Genomic DNA, 16,620 nt, shown 5'->3' with positions numbered 1-16,620 from the left:
TTTTTCATTTTGCTTATGTGGTGCTGAGGAATCGAACCCAGGGCCTCAGGCATGCAAGGCAAGCGCTCTACCACTGAGCCATCTTCCCAGCCATCCAATATGAGTTTTAAAATTTTGATGTGTATCACAAACTGTAGTGTACAGAAAGATATCAAAATATTATTGTTACTTGTTTGCCTTCCTGACCTCTGTAATACTTTTTTTCTTTAATAATGTTTAGGTGAATACTCTGATGATTGCTTTGCTTTGTCATGATGATTTTGTGGGGGTTTTTTTCTTAAAGGGAGACTGTAAGTATAATTTTGCTTTTCTTCTAACATCGTTGAAAACTTTGTTCTTTATGATTGATAGCTAAAGTTCATAAGAGATGACTTCAGCCATCCACTTTATGTGTGTGTGTGTGTGTGTGTGCACGCGCCCATGCACCAAGTCCTAGGGCTTGAACTCAGGGCCTTGGTGCTTCTCTGAACTTCTTTTGCTCAAGGCTAGCACTCTACCACTTGAGCCACAGTCTCACTTCTGGCTTTTTCTGAGTAGTTCTTATTGGAGATAAGAATCTCACAGACTTTCCTGCTTGGGATGACCTTCAGATATCAGTCTCCTGAGTAGCTAGGATTACAGGTATGAGCCACCAGCACCCAGTAGCCATCCACTTTTTAAGATTCAGTTTTTTTGTTAATCATATAAAATACTGTTTCATAATGTCATTTTAGTGCTTGTCATAAGCTTCAGTCATGTTTAGTGTCCCTCCTGTCCTCTTGTCCCCTCTGTCCTGCTATTACCTCCTTACCCCTCAAACGGTACCTCCTGCTTTACAAACATCTAGATTCTGCATATGAGGAAAAAAACAGGTGGGATTTATCTTCTTGAGTCTGGCTTACTTTACTTAATAGGATGAGTTTCAGTTCCATCCATTTTTCCTGCAGACAACAGAAGTTAATGCTTTATGGCTAACTAATATTCCTATCATTCAGGGATGGAATGGCACATTATCCTGTTCACCCACTGGTGAGTACCCGGGTAATTTAGATGTGAACAGGGTTGCAGTAAACCCAGGGAGCAGGTGACTCTATTGTAGGCTGATTTGGATTCCTTGGGGTGTATGCCCAAGAGTGGTGTAACGGGGTTACATAGTCGTTCTATTTTTAGTGTTTCAAAGGAATTGCCTTTTTTTTCCCTTTACTGACCTCTAGGTTTGAGTCTTACAAATGTGGGTAGGAATTTTTGATTTAAAAAATTATGTTGCATAATTCTCACCGAAAGTGAGCAACATGTCAGGTGTATTTATAACTGTATTTGTTATATTATCAAATACAGTCTTCACAAGAGAAAACTTCCCAGTTTGAGTAGGCATCCGGGAAACTGAGTTCTCCTGCAGTTCCTCATACCTGCTGATCAGAGGAGGGTTTCTATAGATCAGCTTCTGCTCTGCCTATTTTTGCCCTTGTTTTTCTTCCTTTACTCTCTTACTCCTCAGGGGCCAGCAGCTGCACCTCTGAGCCTGGATGTCACTGAGTTGGCGTAAGCCATGGGAACAGTGAGCAATAATTTGATTTTGCAATCAAGTCATTGTGAGCCAGAGATATAAATCCCACTACCCGGAAACTGAATATATCACATGAATTGGCTTTCACTTAGACATATCCCAATGCCTATAGCCATTGTGACACTCCTTTCATGAACTCCAGGAAGATGTGGCAGGTGGGGGAGACAGCAGGGTAGAAAGGGGCCCTTGCTCTTTGCCAGCTGCAATGGAAATATCTTCCCACTGGAACCACAAAAGTATTGTGCAATTCTGAAAATATATGGCCAGGCCTTGAAAGGGTCCTAGGCCAGTTGAAGCCTTTTCAGCATTTGTCATTAGCAGCATAGCCCTTCTGTATTTGCTTTCCACAGCGACCTTCCAGCTCTTCATCTTCAGCATGGGAAGAATAAGATCCAATTCATAGTCATCATGGGTTTCCAATAAGCTATATTGGAAGTGTGGAGATCTTGTGCCTAGGGAAGAGAAGGAAGGATTGGAGGGAAGGAAAAAGGAACAGCATTCATATTTGCTAGCCATAGGTTTCAGGTATGGTGTCCTGCTTTGAGTAATCCGAGAGGAGCCAAAACCCACCCAAGTCAGAAAAGGGAGTGGAGAGTTGGAAAGTGAAACGCAGTTCACATGACTGAGCACATTCAAGGGAATTTCTGAGTGGGTGGAACTTGGCACTCACTTTCTAGCTGAGTTTCCCACGTGATAACTGTGTGGGGAGATTGTGCCTGAGGTAGGGTAAGGCCAGAATAGATTCTTAAGCAATAGGAAACTGGACCTTGGTTCTCAGCTGGTTCAGAGCCTGAATAGTACTAAAGGCTGCCAGGAGGATGAGTGTCTGATGCCCTTGAGATTCCACAGATGGGTCCAGGATGCTCTCCAGCAAAGTTCCATAATCACATTTCACATTGCTGGATCTGAAAATCAAAGTTTGGGCCAGTGGTTACAACAGAGGGCTCTGAGACCCTACCCCCAGCTGGGCTTACCTCACCTGTTGCCCATCTTCTTGGGGGCAGGGGGCAAGGACTGGTGATCCATCCCAGTCCCAGGCAGAGCCTGTGCTGGACAGAGAGACATCATTAGACTGGAACAGCAGTAGAGTCCCTCCCCATTCTCATCTCCTTATTTGTAAGTGAGGAGGATGGGCCTGATGACCTCTGTCATACTTATCAGCACTATCAATGCCCTTCAGAATGTATGTTTCAAATCTAATGGTGCTGGGATTGGCCCAGTCCCAAGGGTAACCTTCTGAGATTGGTGGACTGGGCAGGGTCAACAGAAACTCAACTTTCCAATCCCCTCCCCTCACCCATGTTCAGATTCTGGGTTCCCTCCCCCAACCTCTCCACCACTCACCTTCTGCAAAACCTTGTGAGAATCAGATACAGCCATGGAATGTTGCATGTGGAAGACACATGCATGTGGGGTCATTCATGTCCTCTCAGGTGGCAGAATTTCATGCATTCATTCTTGGTGAGCTAGAGGAGCAGGCCTCTAGGCAGCTAGTCTGGAATGATACTGTTTTTTTTTTTTAAAAAAAAGGCAAACCATGACTGTGTTTATATGCACAGAAAAATGCTGGGGGGGCCTTCATTCACATATCAATAACATTGATGTGTTTACAGGGTACAAATAACAGGGCAGGCATTAAAAATATTCTTTTCCATTCCCACACCCAAATTTTCTACCTTAAGTATCACGGTAATTTCAGAGTTGGGGGATGGGGGAGAGTTGTCTTCCTGGGAAATCCTGGGGAAGCTACATGTTAGCTGGAGTAAGAATCATGTTCATTTCTGACATCCTAGTTCCTTAGGAGGCTGAGATCTGAGGATCACAGTTCAAAGCCAGCCCAGGCAGGAAAGTTTGTGAGACACGTATCTCCAATTAACCAGCAAAAAAATCAGAAGTGGAGCTGTGGGTCAAGTGGTAGAGGGCCAGCTTTGATGGAAAAAGCCAAGCAAGAGTGCGGGCCCCAGAGTTCAATCCCTATTTCTGGCATTTTAAAAGAAGAAAGAAATTTTTTATCTGACTTATATAACTATGATGCCTCTGTTCATCACCTTTACAATAACAATAAATACATTTTTAAAAAGAGAAAGAAAGGAAGGAAGGAAGAAAGAAAGGAAGAAAGAAAGGAAGAAAGAAAGAAAGAAAAGAAAATGTCAATGCCCTGGGCCCCAGTATTTCCCGGAGATTCTGAATCTATGGGTTTGGGATGGATCCTGGAATCAACCACTCACCCAATCATCCCAGGGACTCTCTTCTGGGATATTGACCCTGAAATTTTTTCTTCACTTGGTTTTAGATTAACAGAAGTGTCAGGGCAGAGCTAGCTGAGGGTGGGTATGAGTTCATGCTAAGACTCTGACAAGATGGTCTCTAGAAAGAAGCATTTCTCCCTCTGGTCACCCCTATATGCTGTCTGGATCTGTGCGCTTTAAGCTGCCTGTGACAGGCATGGAAGGGCAGGCCCAGGTCCTAGGGGACTCAGGGCTGCTTTCAGCCCTGGAAAAGTAGGCTCAAAATATGAGTTCTGGTTCTCCTCTTATTACTTGTATGACTGCATGGGAGTTAACAGTTCTCTGTTTTGTCATCTGTGTGGTGTTTGTGCTGTCCCCGATCGCTTTGGCATTTCATGAGAGACTGTATATGGCCTATTCTTTGGCTGCTTGAGAGAAAAAGAAGCCTAAGAGAGCATAGCTGGGAGTGGAGGTGAGGGATGAGGGCTGAACCCTGTGCACTGCACTAGAGCCTGACTGCTGGCTATTAAGCTGCACCATCTTTGCGGGCAGTTTTCCTGGTAGATTTGTAGTGGCAGGATAACAAGAGGCTGCCAAGTCTGTTTCTTTCCTGCCCTTGTCATCCAGTTCATCTGCAGAACTCTGCCCCTGCTTTTGTCTGTGGGGTCAGGGAATACCTTTACATTGGTGTATCCCAGATTATCTCAGCTAGGCATTTGCTTTAACTTCTAGACCTCCTGAGCAGTCAGCTGGCTTCCTTCTCCTAGCCAGCATCTTATCTTAGCCTGGAATTTCCAGCAAGCCACTTCAGCTCTGACCCACTTTGGTATTTTTAATTAATTTATTTTCTTACTTTTAACCCTGCTTACCACACAGAAACCAAAGCTGCCGTACAGCAAATTCTAGTTCACCTGTGAAACTTCAAGGCCAAGCATTTTAGCAAGAGCTTTTCCACATGGAAAGTCATATGTTTCCATTCCTTCCTCCAGTCCATTCTCTGTTTTTATTTTCCTTTCTTTTTTTTTTTTGAAACAGGGTCTCTCTGTGTAGCTCAGGCTGGCCCCAGACTCCTAGTTCTTCCTGCCTCAGTTTCCCAAGGGCTGGGATTACAGGTGTGCATCCCCACACACCTGGCTCAACAGATGTTCCTTACAGTTAGAACAATGATTATCTTTTCCTGGGTGCTTGTAAGGCTCCCAGGGTGGCTTTCTAGGAGCCCAACATCTGTGGTACAGACAATGAGGTGAATGGTGGACACGGGAAGAAAAGGGCGATAAGTCCTCCCTCCTTCCCACCTCTCCAGCCTAGCTAGTAACTGTAGTGATGTCTCTTTGTTGGGCAATCTGTGTCTCCCACAGCTCTCAGTTGAGCCACACTTTTCCATGACCACCTGGAGGAGAGAAGGCCCAGATCTGGGATGTGGAAACCACTCCAGGTAGAGTTTGGGGACTGCCCTAGCCACAGACTGAAGTCGGTAGGGTTGTAGGCTGCCAGCTTCCTCCATGTTCAATTGAAACAGAAAAGTGGAAGTGCCAGGCAGACAACGTAGGGACAGAATTCTGGTTCCTTTCCCTCCTCCATGCAGCGTGCAGCTGTTTATCTGAGAGAAACAGGTTCACCAGTGGAACGTTTATTTGGTTTCTTTGGCTAGTCATGGGAACACACCTGCTGCTTTGCCACTTCCTGAAAAATCAAGCAGTTTCTTAGAAAAGAGACACATTCCTCAAAATACATAGTGTGCTTTGGGAGTGAGATAGGGTTTCTTGGATTTTTATGATTTAATGAATCTTCAAAACCATTAAGCCACAAGATAAAAATACATTGACTGCCCCTTGTGAGAAACTAGACTCTTAGGATTCAGGGCCTGGGTATTTTAGTTTTTCTGTTGGGTTGTTGTGTTTTCAGTTTCTTGTTTGTTCCTTTTCTTGTTTCTTGTCTTTTTTCTCTAGTACAAGGTTTTGTGATTTCCAGATGACTTCCACACCCTCAACCCTTTTTTGGTTTTAGTTATTTTGGGGATAGAGTCGTGCGTTTTCGCCCAGGCCAGCCTGGATCATAAGCTTCCTACCTATGCTTCCTGGGAGCTGGGACCGTAGACATCTACCACAATGTCTACCTTGTTGGCAGAGATGGTGTCTCTCTAGCTTTTTGCCAGGGCCAGCTTTGAACTGAATTCTTCCAAACTTCTCCTGCCTGAGTAGTTAAGATTACACATGCCAGTCTTTTATCAACTCTTCTATGTTCTATAGATATCACTGCAAACCATTGCTAGTTGACTATAGTAAAATTTTCTACCAACCTGAATCATTTCATAGAAATATTATAAGAAGAAGGCACATATGGATGGAACAGATTTTCTTAGATCTTTTAAAAAAATACTTCAGTTTCAGAGCATGGCTTGGGATTAGTCTACAGTCATCTTCAATATATCTAAAATATTGTACAATAAGAATAGATTTTTGTGGCAAATAGCTAAGAGATAGTCCCAAATGAATCTATTTATAACCCAGGACTAGATTTATATTCAACATACTATATTTACTGTGGCAAGAATGGGACCTTACACTTTTTGGAAACTTTTACAAATGAATATTTGGAACCGATCGCATACGTATTGATCAGAAATTTTGAGTAATCAGCATGCATACTCTGCTTCCAGAGCAAGGTTTTTCTTTTTTATATATACTTTTTTAAATTGTAAAAATGCTGTACAGAGGGGTTACAGTTACATGAGCAAGGTAATGAGTACATTTGCAAGGTTTTTCTTATAGGAACAGTCAAGCATGAAGTTGTGGAATCAGAGGGGACTGGACACTATGGTGATGTCCTTCATGGTGCCTGCCATAGACATGCCACCTCTCTCCTCTGCTTCCTCATCTGTAGGGTGGATGTCAGGATATCACCTCCCTGTCACAGCATCTCCCTGTCCTAGCTGCTGTGAAGATTAAATATGATCACAGCCAGGTGCCAGTGGCTCACGCCTGTAATCCTAGCTACTCAGGAGGCTGAGATCTGAGCATTGTGGTTCAAAGCCAGCCTGGGCAGACTTTTATTTCCATTTAACTACCAGAAAACCAGAAGTGGCACGGTGGCTCAAGTGGTTGAGTGCTCGCCTTGAGCTGAGGAGCTCAGGGACAGTGTCTAGGTCCAAAGTTCAAGCCCTATGGCCGACAAATAAAAAATAAAAAAAAACCCAACAAGTGCGATCACACACAGAAAGCACTTAGCACAAAAGTAGTCTTGACAGGTCAAGACTAGGTGGTGCATAAGTGCTTGCTATCCTGATCATTGGTGCTGGTGTCTTCCCTGCCACCATCCTTATTATCATGAAGCCAGCATGGTCTGGCCCTCCTTCCCGCTCCCCAGGGACCAAGGCCATGGTTGAAGCCAGATCTTCTTTACAGAGGGCTAGAATGTGAGCAACTCACATCATGAGATCCAGTCATTCAGCACTTCTAAGAAGGGAGGCTAGCATAGCAACTCTCTAGGTTTGATAATCAAAGACTGGTAAAAATAGGTGGTCTTTAACCTCAATGTGGTCATCAAGAAATTGAGCTAATGCCACTGCCTCAGCACTGGAGAATGTGACCCCTTGTACATCCACAACCTTCTGACGCCTGTTGCTAGTGACTCCTGCCTGGAGCCCTTGGAGCTGCCAGCTGCTCAGATACCTCCTTCCCTCTGCCTTCCCATTAGCTCTGGGTCTGAAGCAGTTCTCAGGGAGCCCCTCCCCTCTCTTATCTGCCTTTTTTTTTTTTTCAGACAACTGCTTCATGTCTGGAGCCTTGACACTGCTCTTGAAATCTAGGGCTCTGGCTGTTGTCAGCGTTTTTGTAAAATGAAAATAGAATCTGTCCCAGTGTCCCCATCTTCCTTCTTCGCCTCTCCCTAGCTTACCCTGATCATCCAGGAGGGGACAGGTCAAAGTGGACCCAGGAAACAGGCACAAAGATAGTTTATCTTGAATGTTTGCCTTGCGCTCAGTCAGCACTGAATGTAGGGGGCAGGTGTCTTGTCAGCTCATGGTGTCCTTCCCTGATCCCAGCCTTATTGCCCAGGTTCAAATCAAAGCTCTGCCACTTGTGGACTGAAGTTCCCCTTGAAATTCACATCATTGGACCTCACTTTTATGGTATGCAAAATGGGGTGATAGGGCTGGGACGGTGGCTCAGTGGTAGAGCACTTGCCTTGCATGCCTGAGGCCCTGGGTTTGATTCCTCAGCACCACATAAGCCAAAAGAAAAAAGCTGGAAGTGGCGCTGTGACTCAACTGGTAGAGCACTAGCCTTGAGCTGAAGAGCTGAGGGACAGCGCCCAAGCCCAGAGTTCAGGCCCCACAACCGGACCCAAAAAATGGGGTGATAGTAATATCCAGCCATAGAGTTCTGGGAAAGCCTACTAGTCCGAATATATGAAATACTTAGAACCACACCAGGTGCACAGTGGTGGCTGCCTGTACGTTTACAGTAGTCACTGTTAGCTTTGCCTTTTTCTCCTTGGGCTACAAACTTCCTTAATTTTTTTCTGACAGCAAATGTAAAAAAAAAAAAAACCAAAACAATAAAACAAACCTAGATGTTCCTCTGAAGAGGAAATAGAGGAAACAGAAACAGAGTTTTCACAGCGTGGAAGTACCAAAAATTAGTCAGCTGTACTTTTCCAGGTTTGGGGGTGGGGTGCAGAGCTGGGGACACAGAGCACAGAGCTATTCACTGGAGGCTGGCAGTGAAGGAAGGTCTGTCTGAAAGGCGAGATCATTGGACCAGGAGGTTCCTGCTCCATTTGAGGCATGCTGTGCGCTGATCCACAATAAGAGGAGATACAGTTAGGGTTGGTTCATTTTGATGAAGAAAGTTCTGGTATTTTTGAGGAGAGAAAAGAAGGTGGTATACAACCGAGCAACCCTGTGGTGTCAGCCACAGTGGAAAGCTAAGATCCGCAGGGTGAACCAGGGGAACCCACTCTTACAGAACCTGAGGATCTCCTACGAGATCTGCCTTGGTGAGGAGGAGCGTGCCTGGATTCCTGTGGTGACTGCACATACTGGCCAGGTGGTAGAGGCTATCCTTCATCACTGGGCTTGAGAGGGAGCTTTTCCAGGTACATATATACCTTCAGACACATGGGACCAGCCCTGCAAGTAGTCCGTGATCCACATTAATCCTGGAGTTTATGTTTTCCCACTAGGTTGACAAGACAGTCAGGGGTTGGGCCTTATTCATCTGTTGATTTCCAGGAGGGGCTCAAAAAGACTCCATATGCCTGCATCCTGCACGGATCACAAGTTCAGGAAGACCTGGGAAGTAAAATTAAAAATAAGACAAGAGTGGATGAGGATATTCTCAGCTTTGAAAGGGAAAGGCTGCTTGAATTCACTCATAAACTGTCCCTTGCTCTTGGAGCAAGCAGAGAAGGAAAGGGGGAAGAAGGGAGAGAAAGGGGGGGAGGAGAGAAAAGAGAGAGAAAAAATAGAGGGAAGGAGAGGAAGGGAAATAGGAAGGAAGGAAGAAAGGGAGGAAGGCAGGCAGTTGCTTAGAAGGTGGAGTCTTTTGTATATTTAGGTTAGGTCAGTTTATCTTTCATTCCTACTTACTGAATTTAGAGCCTGTGATGTGTGTACATATGTGTTCACATGTACACACATTTGTGTGTATACATGTGCATGAGTGTATGGGAGCATCAATATTTTCTTTCTTACCCTTTCCCCACCTGCCATGTAGATTTTATCATTTGCAGAGATGGTTGGAAACCAAGACAAAATGGCCAAATATCACATACAGATTTAATGAAATGATTGTTCAGAGGTAATCTGGCTCTTTCTTTTCCTTGTGAAATTATTTCTTTCTGAGGCTCAGGGGTTTGCTTCCAATGAAACATTGAAGGTCTCTGATATACTTTTGGGAGAGATAATATAGATGAACTCCTGAAGAATATCCTTCAAGTTGGTAGTGAGGGCCATGTTTTTCATGTGTCATAGAGCAAGTTTTGCAAATTGTTTACTCTGTGGGACAGAGACCTAAATTCTCCACAGGGCTAGCCTATGATGTTTCATTCATGGCTGCGGATTGCTAGATGTGCAATTAATTAAAAAGGTGGTTAGTTGTATGGTTTCAAAGCAATTTGTTAGAATGCCCTGGTCTATTTTACCAATGAAATTAGGTTTCATGGGAATTGTAAGATTATATATATATGGCTATGTCTATGTCTTTAAGTCTCAAATGTAAGAATAATGTTTCTGAGTACAGTTATTTTCTCTCTCTTTTTAAGTTTTACTTTCTATGTAATAGTGCAACTTCTGTGTAAATATAGCTCAGGACTAGTTTAGGAGTCAGATAGCTTTGTTGACTCTAAAAATAAGATGCACTGATCTAAATTTCAGGTCCTAGATAATGAATAACACTAAAGATAAAAGGAATCTCACTCACTTTCTCACCTTTTATTCTTAGCCTTATTAATATTGACTTGATAAGATTAGTTAATATGGGCCTCTTTTAATAAGAGCCATTGACTACACAGCCCATAGATATTTTCATAGCTGAGCAAGAATTTGAATGAAGGTAAATGCCAGTAAAGATTCGGTGGGAATTTCCATTGTCAGTAGGAATGTCAGCCATTGTGGAAAACAGTATGTAGCTTCCATCACAACAACACAAAACAATATAACTACCTATGACCTAGCAGTCCCACTTTTGGGTGCAGATCCCAAGAACATTTATTTTCAATTTGTCAAAGAGTTATTCCTCCATGTCCATTGCAGCACTGTTCACAATAGCCTAGTAGAGAAACTACATAAGTAATTTATCAACTGATGGATGTAGTACAACTAAAGAAAATGGAGTATATTTACACAATGAAATACTCTTCAGCCATAAAAAGTTAAATCCTGTCATTTGTAACAACATGGATGAAATGAAGTCATTATGTTAAGTGAAATGGGCCAGGCATAGAAAGGTAAGTACCACACAATCTCAGATATGGTATACATACCATGTGGTATATATGCCTTACATATGGAATATAAAAATGATGATCTCAGACGTACGTAGAATACATATATATATATAGTATATTGTATTTGTATTATAGATATTGTATGTTATACATAACATTTATATAGGTATTTGTATATATGTTAATCCCATAGCAATTGAGAGTAACATGGTGGTTAGCAAGGTCAGGGAGAGTAGGCAGGAAGAAACCAGGAGAGTCTGATCAATGGAATCAGGTTGTGATTATTTAGGAGCAAGAAGTTGTGGTGTGTTGTTGCAACTCTAGGTAGGAATTGTGCATTGTTTATCTCTAAAAGTTAGGAGAAGGAATGCTATATGTTTTTTGCCAACAGGAAGTACAGATAATTATATTGTACATGATCATGTAATGTAAACATATATGGCAATATCACCTGGTTACTTCATTAATATAGGGTTACCCCATATATGAAAGCACAATTTTTGTGTTCTTACATATCAGATTAAGAAGCAATTAATGCTATCCCATGGGCAAGGACAATGGGTCTGAGCTCCAGAGGGGCAAACCTGGCACAGAACATGAAATTCGATGGAGTTGACACTGTAGATGAAAGGTTAGAACTCATGCACAAATACAGTTTTGTGTCTTCAAATGGTCTTCTGTGAGTGGGAAACAGAATTCAGTTAGAATTACTTGAAGCCGGTGTGTGTAGCTGTCAGGAGAATGGTGTCTTTGTCAAGGCCAGCACAGAAATATCACCACTTCAAAGGCTGCCTTGCCTCATGGCTACACAGAGGCCAGCGGAGCAGCCCTCTTGAGTGACTCACCCCTGGGTCCCATGAGCTCTGCCAAAGAGGAATTCCCTCCATGAAAGCATCTGTTCCCAGGAGGGGGTTGGCAGAGCTTGGACAGGGGAGAATTCTGCTTGGAGACCTACCCTAAGGCCTTCTCCAGGGTGAATGCTAATACTACTAACCACAGAAGAAACGAAGAAAATATGAGAGACAGCAGCATGTGATCACTGGACTCCTTGTGGTCTTTGCAACCTCTCAGCACCTAGGATGAGGTCAGGGATGTGGACAGGGATGCTCAGAGGACTTGAGAGTCCTGTGGGGAGCACTGTGGGTAGGGGAGGCTGGACTGGGTATGCCCAGACTCAGTCTGATGGTTTCCTAGGGCTGCACAGCACTCCATGTTTCCATGACCATTCCCCCATCTCAGAACTGGCTAAAAAGTAGAGGATGTAACCGTACTTTAGAAGCATTTCTCTCCAGAAAGATGTATTTCCTGAGGGTTGGTGATTTTGTTGGCTGGAGTGGGAGAGTTTTCCAAGTGCTGCATTTTGGCCTGATTTAGAAATATTCAGACAACAATGAAAGAGGTTATGTTGGGAGAAGAAAGATTAAAGAAAAACAATTCCTCACTGTGGGGACTTGGAGACTGGGTTTAATGACAATATAGCAATCAGTGATGACAGCTGTCATGTTCATCAAATACTATGTATGTGCTTGTTCTATTCTTTTAAAAAATTTTTCCACTGTAGCACTTTTATTTAACTTATAAACAATAAAATTATAAACAATAAACCAATAAATTGTTTTTAAACCAAAAATGCAAGAAATTTACAAAAGCAGAATCGTGACTGGGCTGATTTTTTTGTAGTGCAGTGCCCTTTGGGGTGGGTGAGTTGCTCACTCTCTTCGCATGTGCTGCCTTCTTCCATCATTTGGCTTCATCTCCAGCATCAGACACAATCTATTCTTAACTCTTCTCTCCATTCATAGTAAAGTCCTCTGTGGCAGGTCCTGGCATTATCCCTACTTCACAGATGAGGAAACCAAAGCAAGCAAGAGGCTAAAGGACTTGCTTAGAGTCTCATAGCTACCAGGCAGCAGAGCTGGACTTGAACTCTGGACAGGGGGTCTGACTATACAATCTATGTCTCCTCATCAATCATTTGGAGCCTGATATTAGGACTCTCAAAACATTGCCCAATTGAGGGTATTAGAGATGCACAAAATTCCAAAAATGTTTTGGAGAATGGTGTAAGATTGTCATTATAATTAGTTTGGCAGATGTCATTTACTCTTACGATCATTTCCTAAAAGAAAGAACTATTTAATCCAGCCCCTCCCAACAAGGTAGGAGCGCTACATGCTCAGGCTGGAGATGATGCTTTCCAGGCAGGAAATGGTCTGCTTCCCTGGAACCGATTCCCAGCCATTCGTTAGACAAATGTGTTTGAAGTGTCCAGTGAGTGCTAACTTATGGAGAACCACAACAGACCTAGTTCATGCTGTAGAACTTGTATTCCAGTGGACCTGATAGTCATTTCAAAAGCAGTCCTGGGGCTGGAGGCATGGCTCAAGTGGTAGAGTACCTGCTTACAAGTGGGAAGCCCTGAGTTCAACCCCTAAACCCCAAATAAATAAAAACAAAAAAGTACATAATACATACTTCTTAAGTTCTCAGAAGGAAATGGATGCAGCCTAGAGACAGAATGGAGGTAGGGGTGGGCTGTACCCTACCCAGGAATGCATTTTCTCCACGGGGAGAGCCTGTGGCATGGCAGGGTGGATGCTAGGTGAAAGGACCAGCATGTATGACTCTTAGAGCCCAAGAGAAGCATGGAGGCAGGTGGAGGGCGAGGAGGCTGTGCTGCTGGGTGTCCTGAAGCTCAAGGTCAAGAGGAAACTGAGAGAGTGTCCCACTGACCACTTACAGACGGAAGTTGCTGCTTCTGTGGTCTTTTGGGGCCACAGGTGAAGAGGGTAACAGGTAGACTTGACAAGAAATCTGACTAACTGGCACTTGGTTAGTTTCTAGCTCTGGGTTTGGATAACAAGATGGAAATGTCCTTTGCCCTGGGGCCGAAACCCTGGGAAGGAAAAGGTGGCCAGGACAGAAATGGAGGCTTTCCTTTCCTGTGGGCCTCATCATCTCTGTGTTTTCATCTGTAAAACCAGACTGAAGGCCCTCTGCAGTGCCTTCTGGCTGTTTTCTGCCATGATCTTTATTTAGGTCCCTGTCAGTGTCCCCACCCCCCACCCCCAATCGCTCTGTGTCTTCTGGAATCCAGCCCTCCTCACCCTGCAGGAGATGCCCTGAGTCAGAGGCCATGGCATGGGGTTTGGGCCTGTGTTGTGCGGGCAGGAAGCACTTGGCACTCTTGTTTCTGAAACCTACCCCTTGGCTCTGACCCTGTGAAGGTCTGTCCTCCTCCCAACATACCATGATGCTGAGTAGCAGAAGCATCAGGCCTTGATAGAGGAAGGCTTCTCTTGTTGAAGGTTCAACAATATAGCTAGCCAATCCTGACCCAAGCAAACATCTCCAAATGAAAGGAAATCACCCAATAATCTCTCTGCCTTTATTTTGCTTTTCAGATTGGAGGGAATATCCCAGTGAAGTCTCAGCAAACCACTATATTCCTTCTTATAGCTGTTGGCTTCCTTTTAAAACCCAGTGAGGGAGAATAAAGATCATGTTTGTGAGTTTCTTGTCGGTGCTGAGGGAACTTGATGGCACATTGGCTGTACAGTATTTCTGGCTGCTTTTTTTCTTTTTTCTTTTTGGTCAGTTGTGGGGCCTGACCTCTGGGCCTGGGCGCTGTCCCTCAGCTCTTCAGCTCAAGACTAGCGCTCTACCACTTGGGCCATAGCACCACTTCCGGCTTTTTCTGCTTATGTGGTACTAAGGAATCAAACCCTGGGCCTCATGCATGCAAGGCAAGCACTGTACCACTGAGCCACCTTCCCAGCCCATGGCTGCTTTTTTTAAAAGTTATTTTTTGTAGGAGTTAGAATTTTCTTTACTGTTACTATAAAGGTGATGCACAGAAGGGTTACAGTTACATAAGTCAGATAAAGAGTACATTTCTTTTTGAACAATGTCACCCCTTCACTCTCTCCCAGTTTTCCCCTCCTGTCCCCACCCACAAGTTGTATAGTTCATTTCAACATAGTGTCTAGTGAGTATCACTGCTGCATTTGTTCACCCCTTGTCCCACCATTTCTGTATCCCCTTCCTCACCCTCCCAAAGACAGATAAATGAACAAATGAAATGAAAGGAAAAGAAAACAAAAACAGCAACAAAGGAAAGAAACCCTCTTGTTTCCATTTCCTGGAGTTCATTTTGATAAATATTATTTTTTTATGATCAAATGCTCATACCTATTGTGCCTTTGTGATCTTCTCCTAAGAATATCCTTCTTTGGTCTCTCTGTGTGAATGCCTAGAGACCTGAATAATTTATCATGTCTCGGTGTATTTTTTTTATTTCACCATCTAGTGTGTTTACTTGCAGATTTATAGGCACACTCTAGTTACCATAAATGAGGAAAACCATGCAACCTGTGTTTCTTTGGGTATAGCTTACTTTGTTTAATATAATTTTTTCCAGGTCTTTCCATTTCCTCACAATGGTACAATAGCATTCTTCTGATGGATGAGTAGAATTCCATTGTGTATAGACCACATTTTCTTGATCCATTCATCCATGGAGGGGCATCTGGATTGATTCCATATCTTGGTAAACAATGCTACAATGAACATGGTTGTGCTGTTAGCTTTAGTTTTGCCTTGTTTGTGTTCTACTGGATAAATGCCCAGGAATAGAATTACAGTCCAGTAGACACAGGAAGAAATTTTCAACAGTGCTGGCCATAAAAGAAATGTAAATCAAAACAACATTGAGATTCCACCTCACCCCCAGTTAGAATAGCCATTATCAAGAAAACTAAAAATAACAAATGCTGTCAGGGATGTGGCCAAAAAGGAATTCTACTACACTGTTGTGGAAAGCATTATAGAGGTTCCTCTGGCTGCAAGCAAGAAAGGTTCTGAGATGAAGGCAAGGCATAACGTTCCCCCTCCCCCCAAGTATAGGTAGGCAGTAGGTGGCTCTGCTGGCCTGGCTGATGCTAGACAGGTAGGGATGAGACTATAGCACCTTCCAAATCATCTCTGGACAGCATTTTCTGGAGAAGGAAGGGAGAATGAGAAAGAGGTCCTGTGGCAGGAGACTGGCTCCAGAATGTAGCCAGCACTGGGCTGGGAGCTCTGAGAGGCTTTTTTGCCCCTGGAGAGCCTCCTTTCCCATGACTTGAAGTTCGATCATTTTCTCTTTGCCTCCTGTCTTCTACCTTCTTTAAAGACACAAAGCTCTGAGAAACCCTGTCTTTGAGGATGTATGATCATACTCACCTTTCATCTCTGAAGGTTGTGGGGAATTCAAAAGGATTTTAGAGTGGATTATCTCTCAAAAATCAAGACAAGCTGTCTGGTGCTGGTGGCTCTCATCTGTATAATCCTGGCCCACCAGAGGATGAGATCTGAGGATCTGGTTTGAAGCCAGTTCATTCAGGAAAGTTTATCAGACCCTTTTCTCCAATTAACCACACACACACACACACACACACACACACACACACACACAAAGTGGAGCTATGGTTCAAGTGGTAGAGTATCAGCCTTGAGCAGAAAAGCTAAGGGGTAGCACCCAGGCCCTAAGTTCAAGCCCCAGTATCAGAAAAAAAGGGGATGAGGGGAAGAAAAGAAATCAAGACAAAGCTTCATGAAAATATCAAATCTGTGAAAATGTTTTTAAAAGATTGGATTTATCTATCTCCAAGTTAATGTCTTCTGAAATTGCCTTGTATATAAAAATAACAATCTGTGCTTTCTAAGTCCTGACTCTCCTAAAAAAGACTACAGGTGACAGAACTTCCCCCACAGGCAGAAGGAGAAGAGGACTTCTATTTTTTTGTTGTTGTTGTTGGTCGTGGGGCCTGAACTCTGGGTCTGGGCGCTCTCCCTCAGCTCTAGCTAGGCTAGAGCTAGCACTCTGCCACTTGAGCCACAGTGTCACTTCTGGCT

This window comes from Dipodomys ordii, unplaced genomic scaffold (assembly GCF_000151885.1).
Source record: "Dipodomys ordii isolate 6190 unplaced genomic scaffold, Dord_2.0 Scaffold33, whole genome shotgun sequence".
Classification (NCBI taxonomy): Eukaryota; Metazoa; Chordata; class Mammalia; order Rodentia; family Heteromyidae; genus Dipodomys; species Dipodomys ordii.
Note: the sequence above shows the minus strand (reverse complement) of the source record.